We start from the raw sequence: 19,961 nt of genomic DNA on the forward strand, positions 1-19,961 counted from the left end.
GGGCTGCATGATGTGGAGGGTGCCCTGTCCACGAAAAAGTGAGCAGTGAGGCCTGGGTGCGCAGCGGTGGGCAAATACGTCTTGGGCGGCGGGAGTGAATGGGGTGCAGCAGCCTGGATGCACAAAGGCGGCACAGCGATTTAGGCATACGCAGTCATATATACTCTGCCATTACTAATTCTGTACTATGTTTCAGATGTGGGAGCTTGAGGGCTCCACTAGGTCCCAGCACGTGGTTGGGGACACAGCTGTGGTGTAAAGGTGAGCTGTGAGGGTTTTGTCTACAGTATGGGCACTCACTGTCCCTCTTCATCTCTTCCTTTCTCTCCTTCACACTCTTTCTCTCTCTCTTCCTCTCACACTGTTTCTCTCTTTCTCTTTCTCTTCCTCTTTCTCACTGTTTCTCTCTCTTCATCTCTCTCACTCTTTCTCTCTTTCTCCCTGTCTTCCTCTCACACTTTCTTTCTTTTCTTCTCTGTCTTCCTCTCACTCTTTCTTTCTCTCTCTATCTCTCTTTCTCTCTCCTTTGATGGACGCACGACGCACAATCTTATCTTGCTTTTTGTCTAGCAGGCCTGCGATGATGCGTGGTCATCCTGCAATCAACACTCAACCTGAATTGTGAGCTCGGCTTCGCCACGTGTACACAATGGGTTAAGAGGTTGCTTCGGCACATGGTGGACCCTCTCCGACACACACGCCGGTGGCGGAAGGTGAGCAGAGAGGCTTGTTTGCGCAGCGGCGGATAGTCACCTCCGGGCAGTGGAAGTGGATGGGGTGCAGCAGCCTGGGTGCACAGGGGCAGGCAGTCACCTCCAGGCAGTGGGAGTGCATGGGTACAGCAACCTGGGTACGCAGCGGCTGTCATACACCTCTGGGCAGTGGGAGTGGATGGGGTGCAGCAGCCTGGGTGCACAGCGGTGGGCAAACACTTATGGACAGTGGGAGTGGATGAGGTGCAGCAGCCTGCGTGTACAGTAGCGGGTAGACACCTCTGGGCAGTGGAAGTGGATGGGGTACACTAGCCTGGATACACAAAGGTGGGACAGCGATTTAGGCGTGCGCAGTTCTATGTAGTCATCCATTACTGATTCCATACTATGTTTCAGATGACTAAGCTTGAGGGCTGCCCTATATCACGGCACGTGGTTTGAGACACATCGGTGGCAGAAAGGTGAGCTGTGAGGATTTTCTCCACAGTGTCAACACTTACTCTCCCTCTCCATTTCTTCCTTTCTGTCACTCACATTCTTTCTCTCTCACTCTCTCTCTCTTCCTTTCTCTCTTTCACACTCTTTCTCTCTTTCTCTGTCTCTTCCTCTCTCTCATTCATTCTTTCTCTCTCTTCCTCTCTCTCACTCTTTCTCTCTCTCTCTCACAGTGTCTCTCTGTCTCTCTTCCTCTATTACACTGTTTCTCTCTTTCCCTCTTCCTTGTATCTCACTCTTTCTCTCTTTCTCTGTCTTCCTCTCTCTCACTTTCTCTCTCTCTTCCTCACTTTCTTTCTCTCTCTTCCTCTCTCTCTCTCGTTCTCTCTCTTCCCCTCTCTCTCTTTCTCGCTCTCTCTTCCTCTCTCTCACTGTTTCTCTCTCTCTTTGTCTCTCTCACTCTTTCTCTCTGTCTTCCTCTCACTCTTTCTTTCTTTTTCTCTCTCTCTTCCTCTCACTCCCACAGTTTCTCTCTTTCTCTCTGTCTTCCTCTCACTCTTTCTTTATTTTTCTCTCTGTCTTCCCCTCACTCTTTCTTTCTCCTCTCTTTCTCTGTCCTTTGATGTACGCATGGCGCACAATCTTATCTTGCTTTTTTCTACTAGACTGTGATTCACAAATCGACGTCCCCCCCAACACCACCACAGCTGAACGTGTGTAGATCCTGCGATGATGCGTGGTCATCCTGACAATGCCTGAGAAAGTTGCTTCGGCATGTGGTGGACCCTCTTACACACATGTCAGTGGCAGGTGAGCAGAGAGGCTTCTTTCCGCAGCAGCGGGCAGTCACCTCTGGGCGGTGGGAGCGGATAGTGTACAGCAGCCTGGGTGCGCAAGAGCACACAGACACCTCCGAGCAGTGGGAGTGGATGGGCTGTAGCAGCCTGAGTGCGCATTGGCGAAACAGAGAATTAGGCGTGTGCAGGTGTATGTACTTTGCAATTACTAATTCTATACTATCTTTCAGATGATTAAACTTGAGGGTGCACGATGTCCCGGCACGTGGTTGGAGACACACCGGTGGCACAAAGGTGAGCTGCGAAGATTTTCTCCAGTGTCAACACTCCCTCTCCCTCTCCATCTCTTACTTTCTCTCTCTCTCACTTTCTCTCTATCTCTGTCTCTTCCTCTCTCTCATTCTTTCTTTCTCTCTCTTCCTCTCTCTCACTCTTTTTCTCTTTCTTCCTCTCTCTCACTCTTTTTCTCTCTCTCTTCCTCTCTCTCACACTGTTTCTCTCTCTCTCTCTCTTTTCCTTGTATCTTACTCTTTCTCTCTCTCGCTCTTTCTCTGTCTTCCTCTCTTTGTCTTCCTCTCTCTCTTTCTCTCCTCTCTCTCACTCTTTCTCTCTCTTCCTCTCTCTCACACTGTTTCTCTCTTTCTCTCTTCCTTGTATCTCACTCTTTCTCTCTTTCTCTCTCTCATTATTTCTCTCTTTCTTTGTCTTCCTCTCTCTCTCACTCTTTCTTTGTTTCTCTCTCTCTCTCTCCCTCTCTCTCACTCTTTCTCTCTTTTTTTTCTCCTTTGCTGGACCCATGACACACCATCTTATCTTTCTTTTGGTTTTGCAGGCTGTGATTCACAAATGGTCCAACGATGACACGACATGGCTGTACATAGTTTTATTTGTTGTTGTTTTGTTTTCATAAAATGTTTTATATGTAAATCCATACATGACTAAGATTCTTATATCCAACCTCACAAGCATCTTCTTATTAATAATTAAACAACATTACCCAATTTTTTACGTTCCAGATTCCCTAACGTTTGTTTGTGGGGGGTGGGGGTGAGGGGGGATGGCGCACAAGGAGCTCCTGATGGGGGATGTCGGAGAAGTGTTGGGTATCCGACCTGCATGATTGTTGCCTCCATTGCATCTGTTCTCAGAGACTTACGAGCCGGCGGGCTGGCTCGTAGATAAAGAGCTGCGAGCCAGCTGTGGGCCGACTGGTATAGGGAAAGGTGCGGGCCTTCGGCTTCCAAAGAGATAGCTGCGGAACAGTGATGTGGGGAGAGGGACCGTGAAGAACGTATCTCGCAGAGAGTGACCTGCAATATATTTCCACTCTTGGCTTCACAGATACAACTGCGGGCCCGAGAACTCGCACCCGAAGAGCTGTGAGCTGACAAGTGGTTTGCAGAGGGAGACTTGCGAACCCAAGAATGTTGTTGGAGGTATGCTGTTGATGGGGGGAAAAGGGTACGTTACCTGCTGATGTAGGGGGACGCAGCGTGAGAGGGGTATCTCGCACAGACAGAGCTCCGGTATATTAAATTGCCCCGGGATCTTTCTTTTATATTTTCACTCAATGTGAGATACAAGATGGCTGCTAACACTTCCTGGTTTGAAGTGTTAGCAGCCAATCAGAGAACACTTCCTGGTTTGAAGCGTTAACAGCCAATCAGAGGCAAGCTCGTGCTCGGGAGTTAGGCACCGTCCAGATATATATATATATATTTTTTCCCTTTAATATCTAAAAAGCTACTGAACGTATTTACACCATTTCAACAAAAGCGCGCTTTCTGGACCAAGACCTTTCTCCTTGCCAAATTTGGCATAATTCTGTTCAGCAGTTTGACCTGTAGCCTTGTCTAAAGTTTCCTATGGAAAATGCATTGAGAAAACCCTTTTTCGGACCCCCCTTTATTCTCAGCCCCCCTTTGACCAATCACCCTGTAATGTGTCTTCGCAGCTGGTTGGGTGCAAATATCTCGCAATAAACTTGCTTTCAATCAACAACCAACCTTGTCCGTCCTCAATGCACCCCTAAACTTTCAAGATAGGAGCTGATCAAAAAAGAGAAACTTTTTGGAAAATTTAGTAAAGATTCGTCAAACGACGCCAAAGTTATAAACACATGGAGGACTCCTGGAGGGGGGGCATGAAACCCCCCTCCCAACATGAGAGAAGTCCCGGGTCTGCGGGGATGCCAGCGAGCCCCCGCTATTATTTTTTAAGAAATGCCCCCGGGACCTAGCCCACCCTGAGGTCTCATTAAAATAAAACGCGGGAACCCGCGACCCCAGCGTGAATTGTGCCGATATATATATATTTTTTTTAATGCTTTCTTTGGCCCTGAGGGTCCTCTGGGACCCCCGAAGCAGGCTCAGGGGTTCAGGGTGTTTCTACCCTGCCCCCTTCTCTTGTTTTATACCTTTGTTTCTATGTTTTCTGGTGACTCGCTTCTACCGAGTCACAAGATGGCTGCCAACACTTCCTGGTTTGGAGTGTTGACAGCCAATCACAGTGAAGCTCGTGCACGGGACTTAGGCTCCGTTCAGATATTGAAACTTTTATTTTTCTAATTTCTCAGCAACCACTGAATGGATTTACACCATTTAAAAAAAGGTCACTTTCTGATCCAAGCACTACCTTTTTGCTAAATTTGAGGTAATTCCGTTCAGTAGTTTCGGCTCTAGCCTTGCACAAAGTTTCCTATGGGAAATTGATCTTTTGACTCTTATTCTTAGAATTTCTCAAAAACTACTGAACGGATTTACACCATTTAAAAAAATTTTGCTTTCTGAACCAAGCTCTACCTTTCTGCCAAATTTGGGCTAATTCCGTTCAGCAGTTCGGGCTGTAGCTCGTCGCAAAATTTCCTACGAAAATTAACATGGGAAAACGCGTTTTGGGACCCCCTTTTTTCTCAGCCCCTGCTACCAAACTTTCAGGATAGGAGCTGACCTGGATTGCCTTTTTTTGGGGAGAATTTCGCAAAGATTCGTAAAACGACGCCAAAGTTATTAGCAAATCAAAATATACTTTTCCTATGGAAACTAGGTTGTAACTATAACTACCTACTGGCGACCCCCAGTAGGTAATACATATATATATATATCTATATATATATATGATAGAATTTCTTTTTTTTTACCCAGTGGCAGTTGCTGGGTAGTTATAGTTAGAATGTGTTTCCATAGGAAATGCCTTTTTTTGTATTGCTAATAACTATGACACGTTTGATGAATCTCCACAAGACGTTCGAAAAAAGTGCTACTCTTTGACTAGTTTGCACGTGGAAAGTTTTGTAGTGGTCAGTCAAGCGGGAGCTCAGAGGAAAGGAGATGTGTTATCCCCATTCATTTTTCTATAGGAACTTTAGACATCTACAGCTCAAACTGCTGAATGGATTTACACTAAAAATTGCGGAAAGTTAGACCTGTTCCAGAAAGAGTGTTTTTTGCGATTTGGTGTAAATCTGTTCAGCAGTTTTAGAGCAATTAATGCTCAAAAACATTGTAAATTTCCGCCAAGGAGGATCTACGGAGCCGACTGACCTCCTGGTTAAATCTGATTGGCTGCCACTATATCAATCTGGAAGTGGTGGCAGCCATCTTAGAATTTGGGACTCAATCCTGAGTCCTACAAAAAGCACATAAATGACATAGGGGACAGGGTGGGGATACCCTGACCTCCTAGGCCTGGTGATGGGATCCCAGAAGTAGCCTGTCTGGAGCCGAAAACGTTTGTAATTTTTCAGCAAATTTGCAGAGGATATGCGATTCCGAGCAAAATATTTTTTAAAAGCATTTGCATTTCCTAAAAAATAACCCGGGGTGGGCCAGGGGACGAGGAGGCGGCACAGCTCATACATAAGGGGAGGAGGGCGCTTGGCCCCCTCTTCTAGCCTAATAAGAGACCAGGACTCCATCCCATGTGACCATCATTTTAATAAAGGAGATGGGAGAACGCTGGCCTCCTTACTGAGCCTGAAAAGGCCCCAGAGACCCCATACCCTGGGGCCAGGTAATTACATGAAGGGCAAGGCATGGCCCCCCCGCCCTGAGCTTAATTAGGCCCTGTGGACCCCATCTCCCCAGGGCCGGCTCAGTGACTGTGTCCTGGGGAACCCACCCTGGGACGCAGTAGTTTCCCATCTTCTTCAGGCAGGGAAAAGTGTTTGTACCCATCGGGTGGGAGCATTTTAAAATCTCCTGCCAAATAGGAGCAGACTTGTGTTCTGTTTCCACGCCTGCACTTCTGCACATATTACTCCTGCCAAGAGGGAGCAAGCATAGATAGCTGCTCCCACCATGTGGGAGCAATGTCGGCTCCCTCACCATGCGGGGTGCTGGCTAGGGCAGCGGGTGCCCTGGGGCTCTCCCCGGCACCTCTTTTGGCTGGTAAATGCCCCATGTGGACCCCAGGGCACCCACTTATAATTTATGCAGGGCCCAGCCCCCTTTTGTATTGTATTTGGGCATTGGGGTCCTGTTGGCCTATTAAGCCTAAAGGAGGGGGGCTCGTGCCCCCTGCCCTTTAGGATTTTGCTCCGGGATTAGGGTCCCCGGGCCCCAAGAAAACTTGGGAAGGGGTACCGCACACCCCCCTCCACTGCTTAATTGTATTTGTCCTTGTGGATGGGGTCCCCAGGGCCTAATGAGGCTTGGAGAGAGGTCTATGGCCCTCTCCCCTTTTTAAATTGAATTTAGCCCTGGGGATGGAGTTTCAGGGGCCGAGTGAGGCTCAGCAAAGAAGTCCACATGGCTCCCTCCATTTATTTGCAGAATTTGGCCCTGGGGATGGGATGCCAGGACCTATTATGCTGCACTCCCCCTCCGCTTAATATATGTGTTTTGGCCCCAGGGATGGAGTCCTCAGGGCCCAAAGGACAACTCTACCCCACATCACCAAAGGCTGTATGTGGCATGGGGTTTGAAGCCTGCTGGGGGAGTTGGCTGCCTTCAGGTGGGTTGACCACATGGCAGGCTCTGTGGTCAATCCTATGCTGTGCACTGCCAAAGACTTTGGGCAGCGCAGAGTTGGCTACCTGACGGGGGTGGTTGGCCACAGGGTCTGGTGGAGAGCTGCTGAGGTCCTGGACCTAACTCAGTGGCAGTCAAGACAGCCGTGCTTCAGCCCAGTGGTGTCCCCAATGACCCAGTACTTCCATTCTATAAAACCCTGACTGCATTCCAACTTGGGGCCTGGGTCAAGCTCTGCACAGGGGCTCCTTAATCGTCGGTGCTCCCTAGGCGCCATGCCTGGTTGAGAATCGCTTTTTGGGGGATGTCTAGGCCTTGCTCATGGATATGATCTTTAATGGCTCCCGTCTGTTTGGAGAGAAGGTAGACTCCGCGCTGGGGTGCTTAAAGGACAGCAGGGCTATGGCTAGGTCCTTGGGTATTTCCATGTCCCCTCGTCAACTCCAGTCTGCCTTCTTTCACTTTTGTGGCCAGGGCAGAGGATTGCAACCATGTCTTTACATACCCAGTGATCCCAGCCTACCAATTGTTCAATTTTTCATGTCCGAGTATGCAGTTCCCATAGATCTCGTGAGCCAGGTAGCCAAAAATTGGACCAATCCAACACGTCCCGGCAGTCTTCAATCCCCTGTTGCTTTCCCTCTGACCATCATGGGTATCCAGTGGAAGGCATGATATGGCATTGCATGCACCACTGAAGGTCAGTCACACCCATCCGTTGGGTTTTGCAGCTCGTCCAAAGGGGCTACTCCCTCCCCTTTGTGAAAATCCCCCATCCATGCCACCTACTTGCGAGAAGCTGACATAGGGTCACCTCTCCTTGCTCCGTCAGGAGGTGTTAGCTCTCTTGGCCAAGGGAGCTATTAGGAAGGGGCCAGCATTTGAAGTAGAACATGGTTGTTATTCCCGCTACTTTCCGTTACCCAAGAAGGTTGGAGATGTTTGTCCTATTCTAGACCTGCGCCTTTTCAGTCTCTTCTTGAAAAAAGAGAAATTCAAGAGGCTCTCGCTTGCATAAGTCCTGTCTGCTCTGGACCCAGAGGACTGGATGGTATTGTTGGACTTGCAGGATACTTATTTTCACATCCCTGTCTTTCAGGTCCACAATCACTACCTGTGGTTCATGGTTGGCCAGGAGCACATTCAGTTGGTCTTGCTACCCTTTTGCCTTACCAGCGCCCCTCAGATGTTCACAAAAGTGATGGCAGTGGTCGCAGCTCATCTATGGAGGTCACTGGTTCCACTCCCAAGTCTTCCCCTACCTCTACGATTAGCTGTTGAAGGCAAGCTCACTGCATGCCCTCCTGTCCCACCTCCAGACTATGGCAAACCTTCTGCATTCACAGGGGTTCACTATCAATGTGCCGAAGTCACACTTGACTTCCTCTCAGAAGCCTCATTTCATAGGAGGTGTTCTGGACATGGTTCAGTTTCGGGCTTATGCTTCTGAGAGATGAGTTTAGGATATTCAGGCTATGATACTGATGTTTCAACCTCCATCCTGAATTTCAATGAGACTGACTCTGAGGCTGGTGGGCCCCCTGGCCTCCTGCATCCTGCTAGAAACACATGCCTGCTGGCATATGTGGGCTCTGCAGTGGGACTTGAAGTTCCAGTGGGCGCAGCATCAGGGGAATCTCTCCGACAGGTCCACGTCTCTGAGGGAACTGCAAAAGACCTGTGGTGGTGGCCAACGAACCACCGTGATTGAGTTAGTGGCAGAGCCCTCTCCCTTCCCCAACCAGAACTGACGGTAGTGACTGATGCGCTACTTCAAGACTGGGACTGTCATCTGAGAGAGGTGTAGATCAGAGGTCTCCAGCATAATCCGTTCTCCACATCAATCTACTGGAGCTTCAGGCAATCCGATTGGCAGTGAAAGCCTTTCTTCCTTCATTTGGGGAAGGCTGGTACAGGTGTTCGCAAACATCACCACCACCAGGTGGTATTACAACCAACAGGGTGGTGAGGGATTCTGGCCCCCTTGACAAGAGGCCTTGTGCCTCTGGACTTGACTGGACCACCAGGGCATATCCCTGGTGGTTCAACACCCGGTGGGCTCTCTGAACGACAAAGCGGACAAACTCAGCCATCAATGTCTAGCAGATCATGAATGACATCCCAAGAGGTGGCACAAGAACTCTTACAAGAGTTTGGAGACACTTGGTTAGCACTATCAACACATCCTCCGTACTTGAACATCTACCCTGATAAAAGGTTACAAGCATAGAGGTGCACCCAAAAGGAAACTTTTCCAATGGAAATAGTTGAACGATTCTAGTATTTTCTATATTTTTCTTCCACAATAATAATTCCATATAATTTAGAATAATTACAGCCTCTGCCAACATTTTTCATTCCAACATCCAAATTCTTCAGGACTGCACTACAATCTTCCCAGAAAAAATGGCCCTTCAAACGAGAGCTTCTTTTCTACCGAAGGTGGTAATGCCCTTGCACGTAGGCCAGTCTATCACTGCCTACGTTCTACCCTTCACCTCACCCTTCTAAAGAAGAAGAGAGACTCCATCGGCTGGACTGAAAACGAGCATTGCAGGGGTACTGTTCACCAAACATTTCTGGATCCAGGCTGATGCCTGGGGATCTTCTAATGTAAGGAATCTATGGCTAGATAGAGTCTCTACAAAATAAGGCATTACCGAAGGAAGTAACTTGTTCTTTTAACCTCCAGTTGTAAGGATTTTACAGATTAGGAAGGAGCCATTGCCCATTTTTAACTCAGACCCTTGTATCAGTATGTAGTAACCTGGTTGGGTCTCAGCAAGGTGCTATTAATGCCCCATTGCGCCAGTTTATATCATACCTTGTTGTAGTTAATTGTCTTGAATGTAGTTCAAACGTCTGTAAAACACACAAATATGCTTGTGGATGTAGGATGCAGGTGCTTTTTGGGTTCCACAGAGGGCCTCATGATGTTGTTGAGTGTATTATAACTGTCTCTAAAGCCTGTTTGGCCCCCACGGGATAAGGTTTAGTTCATACACCTTTTTTTTTAGATCCTTTAGTAGAAGAGTGGCTGTAAGAAATTCGGTCATTAGTTGAGAGGGATGAGAGTCCCACTCAAATAATAAACACAATTCTTCTGAGGCTGAACCACAGAAGTCACTAAATGTACTTGTGCTTTGGGGCTTATTTACAAAACCCTTGCACCGTAACCTTCAAGCTACTCACCCATGCCTACAAAGCCCTCCACAACATCGGGCCCAAATACCTCAATGAGAGTCTCCTTCCACGTACCCAAAAGGAACCACCGCTCAGCCGACCTCTCCCTGGCAGAAACTCCACGCATCTGCAGAACCATAGCCGGCGGAAGAGCCTTCTCCTACGTCGCAGCAAAGACCTGGAACGAGCTCCCAGTCTACCTCCGATGCTCCCTCCCGACCCCCTCATCCCCAGCGCCTTGAGACCCACACGGGTAAGTAGCACGCTTTATAAACCTCTGATTGATTGATTGACCATTGGTGCGTCACTTTCTTTGACACACTGGTGGTGCAGTGTGCTGGCCTATTTATACAAGGCCACACAAAGCCACTCTGTGTGGCTTTTCATGGCCTTGTAACTACGGTCTCATTTCACACATCACTTTGCGTGAACGTGGCGTGGGTGTTGCTGTGGGTGTTCCTACGCAACACCCATGGATTATGCAACATTCCCAGGTTTCCAACATTTCGTAAACCTGGGAATGCGTCAGAATCCTACGCCTCCCTAAGGGGCGTAAGGAGGCGCAACGAGGAGAAATACTTTTATTTCTCCTTATTTGTTCCTCTTTCTATGCATGCTGCATTCTGCAGCACACATAGAAAGAGAAAAATACCATCAGTGTTTGTTTTTGTGCAGGAAGAGGCACCTTCCTGCAAAAAAACAATCATACCCACAATGCAGACACCCTTGCGCAATGGCAGCCAATTGTGTGCCAGTGCAGGGATAAGCAAAGGGATGCATCATATTGTTGTAAATATGGCGCACCCCTGTGCTTTTAAAATGAGGCAGCTCTGTGCAGCAAAATGGCTTGCAGCGCTACCCTGCATCATTTCGATGTAAATAAGGCCTTCCTTTCTAACTTAGTCCAGTTTTCACTTGAGAAGCACTTGTCAATGAGGTCTCCTGTGGTGAGGCTGGAAGGTGGATCTAATGAGGAGCTTGTCGATGGCAGGTTGCTGAAGTGTCAGGCCTCAGTTGGCACTTTGCGTTGGTATGTCTCTGATGCCTGGAGCGTGGATATGAAGTCGTGCTCCGATTGCCAGGACATGGCACCAAAAGCTTTGAGGGAGCAGTTCCTAAAGCTACTCATGGCCCGGCGCCTCGGAGGTCGCCCCGTCGGTCTTGTTCGAGATGAAGTTCCGAGCACAGCTCCAGAGGACCGAAGTCCTCTTCTTCCAAGTCTTTGCGGTCAGGTAAGAGGCATCACAAGAAGCACAAGAAGTCGACATGTGCTTCGACTTTGACCCGTCTGTCGTGTGATGAGACGGGGAAATCCCGGCGTTTGAGCCCCTGCTCCGCGGAGCGGGTGCCTGGGTCAGCTCCGCATTTTCCTCATTTTCCGGGGCCAGGAGCGGCCCCCCCACCCAACTCAAAGAGTTTTATGATGCCATGTGCACCATATTTGGGTAGCCTGACACTGCTCGCCTGCCCTCGGGCCCCACAGGCTCGGATAAAGGAGGAGTGCATGTGGGTTCTGGGCCTTCTGCTCTGGCCCGGCCTCCTACTGGACCCAGTCCCAGGTCGCACCTCCACAGCGCCTCCACAGCGACCTTCCCTGGTGAAGCGTCTGGCGCCGAGGTCTTCGGTGTCACCGGTGCCCAACGGTGGTGCCTCCCCATTCCTTATGACACTGAGCTGGTCAGGCATCTGCCGATGCCGAGACTGGCACCAACAGAGCCGATATGCAAACAATAAGGAGCTACAGAGGGAAATAAACCCAAGTCGCCCTCTTCTCAATCAGTATTCATATACACAGGACTGGGTCTAGGAAGGTATAGTCACAATAAACTGTGGTTCAAATCCCTATGTCTTAGAGTATTTTGTACTCCTCTCCTTTCTCAATCTGAGGTAGTCACCAACAGCCGTTCACCTTCAATTTTTAATTTTTTAATTTTTATAAACCAACTTACTAAAAAGTTTTACTTATGGCAATCCCCACTAATGACCTTCTCAGTGTAAAAACCCCCACGTCAATTACACCAGGTGTTTTTACAATCCTTTGAAAAAATGTGAGAGAACAAGATGACACCTCACGTGTGCAACACCAATTGAGCTTGCTGATTGGTACTCACCAGCTCTGCCCGCTTTTATCATCATCGGTTGTCATCTTGCCCCAAAAAAATAAATACAGTGTCCACAAGGTTAAACCCAAAATGTGAAGGTAAATAGTGAAATAATCACATACCAAGATGCGACTGAAAAGTGAAGATAAAAAATGAAAGGGATGCACTTTCTATAGAACCAACTTTATTCCTCCTTATATGTGCACCCAATTCAAAACTTAAAAAGGTTGCTTAATATGCATACCATAGTATTATGCCAACATGTTTCATCGACAAAATATTTGTAGCGATTTCTTCAGGGCAAATACAGTCGCTTGGCACCAGTCGGGGACACCTCTTAGCCTTTCATTCGGGGACCTTATTGAGCCATAGATCCATGTACCAGCTCACCGGTGGAGAGAAAGAGCTCCGTGAGACCTGGGGTGATTTGCATTACAGCTGAATGCGGATCTACTGCGAGGACTCACATATGGAGCTTGTGTTGTGACCTGTACAAGTGAGCTGGTACATGGATCTATGGCTCAATAAGGTCCCCGAATGAAAGGCTAAGAGGTGTCCCCGACTGGTGCCAAGCGACTGTATTTGCCCTGAAGAAATCGCTACAAATATTTTGGCGATGAAACATGTTGGCATAATACTATGGTATGCATATTAAGCAACCTTTTTAAGTTTTGAATTGGGTGCACATATAAGTAGGAATAAAGTTGGTCCTATAGAAAGTGCATCCCTTTCATTTTTTAACTTCACTTTTCAGTCGCATCTTGGTATGTGATTATTTCACTATTTACCTTCACATTTTGGGGTTAACCTTGTGGACACTGTATTTATTTTTTTGGGGCAAGATGACAACCGATGATGATAAAAGTGGGCAGAGCTGGTGAGTACCAATCAGCAAGCTCAATTGGTGTTGCGCACGTGAGGTGTCATCTTATTCTCTCACATTTTTTCAAAGGATTGTAAAAACACCTGGTGAAATTGACGTGGGGGGTTTTACACTGAGAAGGTCATCAGAGGGGATTGCCATAAGTAAAACTTTTTAGTAAGTTGGTTTATAAAAATTAAAAAATTAAAAATTGAAGGTGAACGGCTGTTGGTGACTACCTCAGATTGAGAAAGGAGAGGAGTACAAAATACCCTAAGACATAGGGATTTGAACCACAGTTTATTGTGACTATACCTTCCTAGACCCAGTCCTGTGTATATGAATACCAACGGAGCCGAACCTGCTCTATTCTGAAGAGTTAGGAATGGATGAGTAGGATATGGGGGGAGCTGGATCCCTTAGAAATCCTGCAACCTCAAGAAATGGACTGGTATGAGGAACTGGGTGACTAACATCTTGACAGAGGTCCTGCAGCCTGGTTTTTCCACCTCTGTACTCTTGATGCCTTGCAATGAGGCCTTGACGGAGGTTCTTCTGGGCACCTAGTCCAAGCCCAGCACAGGGGCTCCTGTGAACAGAACGATTGCCCGCCGTCATCACCCTGCACTGGGCGACCCAGCTTTCCTCACCGCCCACCCCACTCCACCCCACAAACCTTGGTGGTTCAAGCTTCCACTACCATGGCGCGTTTCCTTCCACACCCCCGGACAGGGAATCAAAAAGATTGGAAAGCTTTGGGAAGAAAAATTTCTCTTCCGCCAGTCTACCATTTCGATAAGTGAACACGTCTTTTTGGGACGTTATGCTCATTCGATATGGGATACGGTTGCGCAGGTGCTGCCCAGAGTCTCGGAGGAGGACTGGATTCTGATCTCAAGCTATTTCAGACGGTACAGATGCAGCAAAGGTTGCCACCAGATGTGGCTTGGACATGACAGACTCGCTGGGTAGAGTGATTTCAACGATAGTGGCCATACGTCGCCACACATGGCTGAGGACATCTTGTTTTTCAGGGTATGTTCAGGCTAATCGTATGGACATGCCCTTTGATGTCTCCGGTCTCTTCGGAGACAAAGCATATGCAGCACTTGAGCGTTTTAAGAACTCGCAGGGTACGGCCAAGTCCTTGGGCCTCACCACAACATTCCAGCCTGTGTTTGCTTTTCACTCCTTTCGTGGCTACAGAAGGGGCTACCAACCGCACCAACCCTATTCCAGCCAGAGGACCACGCAAGTTCAGCAACCTCTCCCTGGCTGTGGACACGGTTCACCCGACCCCGAGGATTGGGAGGCCAGAAGTCGTGTCAAGCCACAATACCCTCCTCCACCGCAAAACCCTCCTAATCTGATCCCCCAGGATCATTCATGCACAGTTGGTGGCAGAATATGCCATCATCTTCAACACTGGTGGAAGATCACCTCGGACAGGTGGGTGTTGCAAATGATCCAAAGGGGCTACTCCCTCCCCTTCGAGACTACTCCTTCATTGATGCCTCCAGTTCATGGTCAGCTGATGGAGGATCACGTTGTCCTACTCCACGAGAAAGTCAAACCTCTCTTGGCCAAGGGAGCTATTGAAAAGGTTCCCATGCCAGAAATAGGCTGTGGTTGTATTCCCGCTATTTTCTGGTTCCAAAGAAGGACAGAGGCCTTTGTCCCATCCTCGACCTCAGAACCCTCAACTACTTCCTAAAAAAGGAGAAGTTCAACATGCTCACCCTTGCTCAGGTCCTGTCTGCCCTGGATGCGGAAAACTGGATGGTAGCGCTGGACTTGCTGGACCCCTATTTTCATATCACTGTCCTGCCTGCCCATCATCGCAACCTGCGGTTCACGTTGGGCCAGGAGCACTTTCAGTTTGCTGTGCTCTTCTTTGGCCTCACCAGTGCCCCTCCGGTGTTCACCAATAGGATGGTAGTGGTCGCAGCCCATCAGTGGATATCAGCGTTTCCAGTCTTCCCCTATCTTGACGATAGATTGTTGAAGGCAGGTGCATCCCAAGCAGTTGCCTCCCACCTCCAGACTACGGTGAACCTCCTGTATTCGCTGGGGTTAACTATCAACCTGCCGAAGTCACACCTGATTCCCTCTCATACACTCCCTTTCATCGGAGCTGTTCTGGACCCGGTGCAGTTTTGGGCCTATCCTCCCGAACAGCGAGTCCAGGATATTCAGGCGATGATACCGATGTTTCAGCCTCTATCCTGGATTTCGGTGAGAATGACTCTGAGTCAGTTGGGCATGATGGCCTCCTGCATCCTGCTAGTGGACCATGCCAGATGGCACTTGCAGGCTCTGTGGTGGGACCTGAAGTTCCAATGGGCACAGTACCTGGGAAATCTCACCGACCTGGTTCAGATATCGGAGGGAACTGCAAAAGACCTGCAGTGGTGGCTGACGAACCGCAATTAGATCAGAGGCACACCCCTCTCCCTTCCCTCCCAGATCTCACAGTAGTTATGGATGTGTCTCTTCTGGGATAGGGCGGCCATCTGGGGGAGGTGGACATCAGAGGACTCTGGTCTCCGGCAGAAGCCAGACTCCATATCAACCTATTGGAGCTTCGGGCGATCCTATTGGCACTGAAAGCCTTTTTTATTGTCCATCAAGGGAAGTCTGATTCAAGCGTTCACGGACAACACTACCGCCATGTGGTACTGCAACAAGCAGGACGGTGTGGGGTAGGACTCTCTGTCAAGATGCCCTGCGCCTCTGGACTTGGCTGGAACAACAGGGCATTTCCCTGGTGATTCAACATCTGGCTGGATCTCTGAACGCCAGAGTGGATGAACTTAGCCAACAATGCCTTGTAAATCACAAGTGGTGTCTCCATCCGGAGGTGATACAAGGTCTCTTTCAGCAGTGGGGAGAGACTTGGTTAGTTGTGTGTCCAATGTGACTCTCGCTGGGCGACACTTTTCGTTGTGAGCAGAGCTCAGGCCTCCTGTCCTCCTTTCCACCCATACCACTCCTGCCCCAGAGTGCTCAAGATGATCAGGAGCGACCGGGCACAAGTCGTTCTTGTGGCTCCGGGCTGGGCATGGAGAGTCCGGTATCCCAAGCTTCTGCCAATGAGCATCGATCCTCTGATCAGGCTGCCCCTTCCGGGGAATCTTCTGTTGCAGCAGCAGGGGAGGGTCCTCCACCCAAACCTGTCTACTCTTCGCCTCCTTGCATGGAGATTGAGTGGCGACGGCTGACAGCTTTTGACCTTCCTCCCGAAGTTTGCGACGTTATTCTGGCAGCCAGGCGTCCCTCCACGAAATCAGTATATTCCTGCAGATGGCACAAATTTGGTAAATATTCTGCAGAAAGGACTATTGTCCTCTTATCTACCTCTCTGTCAGATGTTCTCCTGTTCATCCTTTCCTTGGCCGAGCAGGACTCTGCTCTGGGCAATCTAAAGGGCTACTTTTCGGCCCTCTCAGGTTTTCTTCGACTGCCAGATCAGCCTTCACTTTTAAATTCCCTCTGGTTCAGAGATTTTTGAAGGGGCTAACCAACTTGTTTCCCCCTTCCCCTTTTATTATACCACAGTGGGACCTTAATTTGATCCTTACTTTCTTGATGTGCACACTGTTTGAGCCGCTGCACAACTTGCCTCTGAGGTTGCTCAGTATCAAAACAGTATTTTTGGTGGCAATTACCTTTTCCAGGATGGTGAGTAAACTGCAGGCACTGTCATCACAACCTCCTTGCCTGACCGTCTTTCCAGACAAAGTGGTACTCTGAACTAGGGCATCATTTCTGCTCACTGTTGTAACACCCTTCCATTTGGGACAGTCTATTACTTTGCCCACTTTCTATGCACCTCTGCACCCTTCTAAAGAAGAGGAGTGTCTCCACCATGTGGACCCAAAAAGAGCGTGATCGTTCTACCTTGATCGCACCAAAGAGTTCCGGGTGGATGACCAACTCTTTCTGGGGTACGTGCTGTTCAAAAGAGGACTATCTCACGCTGGGTTATCCTCTGTATTAAAATATGTTACACCTTCGCGAAGAAGCACCCTCCTGAAAGACCTTAGGGCCCATTCCACCAGGGCAAAGGCAGCCACCACAGCCCTTCAGCATGGTGTTCCAATTGATTATATCTGCCAAGCAGCCACGTGGGCGTCCCTGCACATGTTCACCAGACACTATTTCCCTGGATTCTCAGGTTCACAGGGAGGGCCTGTTTGGACGCTCTGTCTTGCAGGGCTTTCTGGTCTAAAGCTTTTCCTCAGTCCAACCTCGTGGAAAGGTATTGCTCTGGTATCTGTTGAAAGGTAAGGAATCTGTGGCTAGATGTCTCTATCAGATGGACAAGTTCTCTTCCAGGGTATACTCATCAAAGTCATAAGCACTGAATAATCCCCGCTCAAGTGCGGGAACCCGGAGCATATAAAAAATATACATATATATATATGTATATGTTGGGGAAACAAGTGTCTAGCACTTCCGCCACATACATATATATACATGTATATAAATACCTAAATATGCAGCCTAACATAGTTCCAATGGGGCAAAACACCAAAACTACATAGATTTTTTTCGTACAAAAATAATCTCCTACATACACCTTGTAATAGAGAACATACACTATAATAGTGTCATACAAGAAAACCTTTATTTTCAACACAGAAAACAGGTAAAGGCAGGCAGGCGGCCCATAGGCTGCATAGATGAATAAACATCACAGTACAGTAAAAAACTGGCACCTTGGCTTTAAGGCTTCCAAGACCCTGGACACCGTGCCTTTAAGATCTCCAGGAGCCCCTCCGCTCCCATCATGCACCACAGGTGACAGTTTGGTCAGTTCTTTTTTCCGGCTCCTTTTGTGAGGATCCTGGAGCATGAGCTCGACAGTTTTTGATTATCTTTAGTCAGAAATTGTTTTTTTCTCTTGTTTTTGGACATTTTTTGACTGCTGGGTGTCTTTTCCTAAACATTTCTGACAATTCACCATACTTTGTCTGTCAGAATGCTAGCATTATTTAACAAATGTCCTTCATGTGGGAAAAAGATGGCAAAATCAAACCCGCACTCTGTGTGCATCGTGTGTTTGGCATCTTCACACGAACCTGATACTTGTAATTATTGTCAGCGATTTTCTAAAAGGACTCTTCGTGACAGAGAGAAGATTAGGCTCCATGCCTTGCTGGAGAGAGGTAAAAGTCATCACAAAAGCGGTCTTTGGGGCTCCCAAGAACCCTCCTCTCATCATGAACATCGAAAAAGGCGAAGATCTACCTCTCCAGAGTCCATAAAGAAACAAATCCCTAACTGTTCGCCGTCAGTGTCGAGATCGCCATCGAAGATGCAAACACAACGCTCTTCAGCGTCGAGGGACAGATGGCCGTCGAGATGACGAGACTCTCCGTCGCACAAAAGTAAGTCAATGTCGAGACATACTTTAGGCTCGAAATATGCTGATCCTGAGAGACCTGACAAGCACCCGTCGACGTCGAAACATTCGTTGGCGGCGAGGAACACTCCGCCGCCTTCTTGGAGGTCGGTGTCGAGGGGTTCGCCAGTGAAGACTCTGCCGAGACCTTACGGACTGACGACGTCAAGATCACCATCGCAGTCGAGGCACTCACTGTCGAAATAGTCGATGTCGAAGAAGCGCCACAGACGATCGACGTTGAAATCTCCCACTCGCCCGCGTGGGCTTTCGACATCGAGGACACCGTCGAAATCTTCGTGGAGACAAGAATCTGCCATTCTCTCGCCGCGAATAAGATCGACGTCGGAGAAGGCACAGTTGGTGTCGTCGTCGAGGCATCGGTCGATGTCGAGAAACAGAAACCCTGCAGTCGTCTCGGAGGAGGTGACGGAAAGGGCGAGGTCAACGTCAAGATCTTCGACGTCGAGAAGAACTTCATCATCACCGGGCATTAACATTGTCCAGATTTCACCGGAGGGCTCTCCGGTTGCGGCGAAGAAGTCTCATCCTTTCAATCTTTCACCAAGATGGCTGGAAGGTACTGGTGCTGATCAGGGAAGTACGGATTCTGAGTATTCTCGCACCTACTCTCCGTCGAGAGTTTCCAGGGGTCCTCCTCCAAAGGCATCATTGAGGGTCTCTCCGAAAAGAACACCGAGAAGGTCAAGGTCCCCATCCTTCCGCTACACAAGATGTTTCCTCTCCCAAGAGGATGAGACGAAGATCAGCAACATGGTCCACATCCACCAGATCGTTGATCAAGGACTATTCACCAACTCTGTCAGCAACACCACCATCCAGAGTGTCCCCGATTGACGACATCGGAACCTTCTCTGCAGAGGGGCCAAAACACTCAACATCAGTATGTCAGTCCCGATGGTCTCCACGTCCGTTATCTTTGAGACTTTACACCATCGATAGTCAACCAGGTCAGCCTCGAACCAGCCTTAGAATTCACAGTGCTTTTTCTACAACTTACGCTGCACTGCTACCACGCGGCGCGGCGGAGATATTTATCTCAGTACTAGTTAGGCTTCTCTCAACAAGTGGAGCTCTATCACCTCGGTCCACCTGACCTCTCAGCCTTACTTTCTATCTCTCATTTTCACCCCTCCTCATAGAGTGGGACCAGAGGCGGTTCCTCTCCCAGGCCCCCAATCCACTCCCTCACACTACAATTTAGTGTAACTATGTTCCTTTATTACTTGATTTTATTTATTTCACAGTTCACAGCTACCTCAGCCTATCATCAACCTCATTAGGCACCTGGTACTATGCACACCGTACAATACCACCCCAGCTACCCCACTCATATAGGAGGTATGCCCCCTTGGCTCAGCAATCTAACCTAAGCCTTTTGCCACCATATTTGGCTCACTATCCAGCATGCTAACCGTACCGCTTATATCACAGGCATGTCTTACAATTTAATAAGCCGGCTACTTGCCAT

The sequence above is a fragment of the Triturus cristatus genome, chromosome 1_2 (genome assembly GCF_964204655.1).
Source record: "Triturus cristatus chromosome 1_2, aTriCri1.1, whole genome shotgun sequence".
Classification (NCBI taxonomy): Eukaryota; Metazoa; Chordata; class Amphibia; order Caudata; family Salamandridae; genus Triturus; species Triturus cristatus.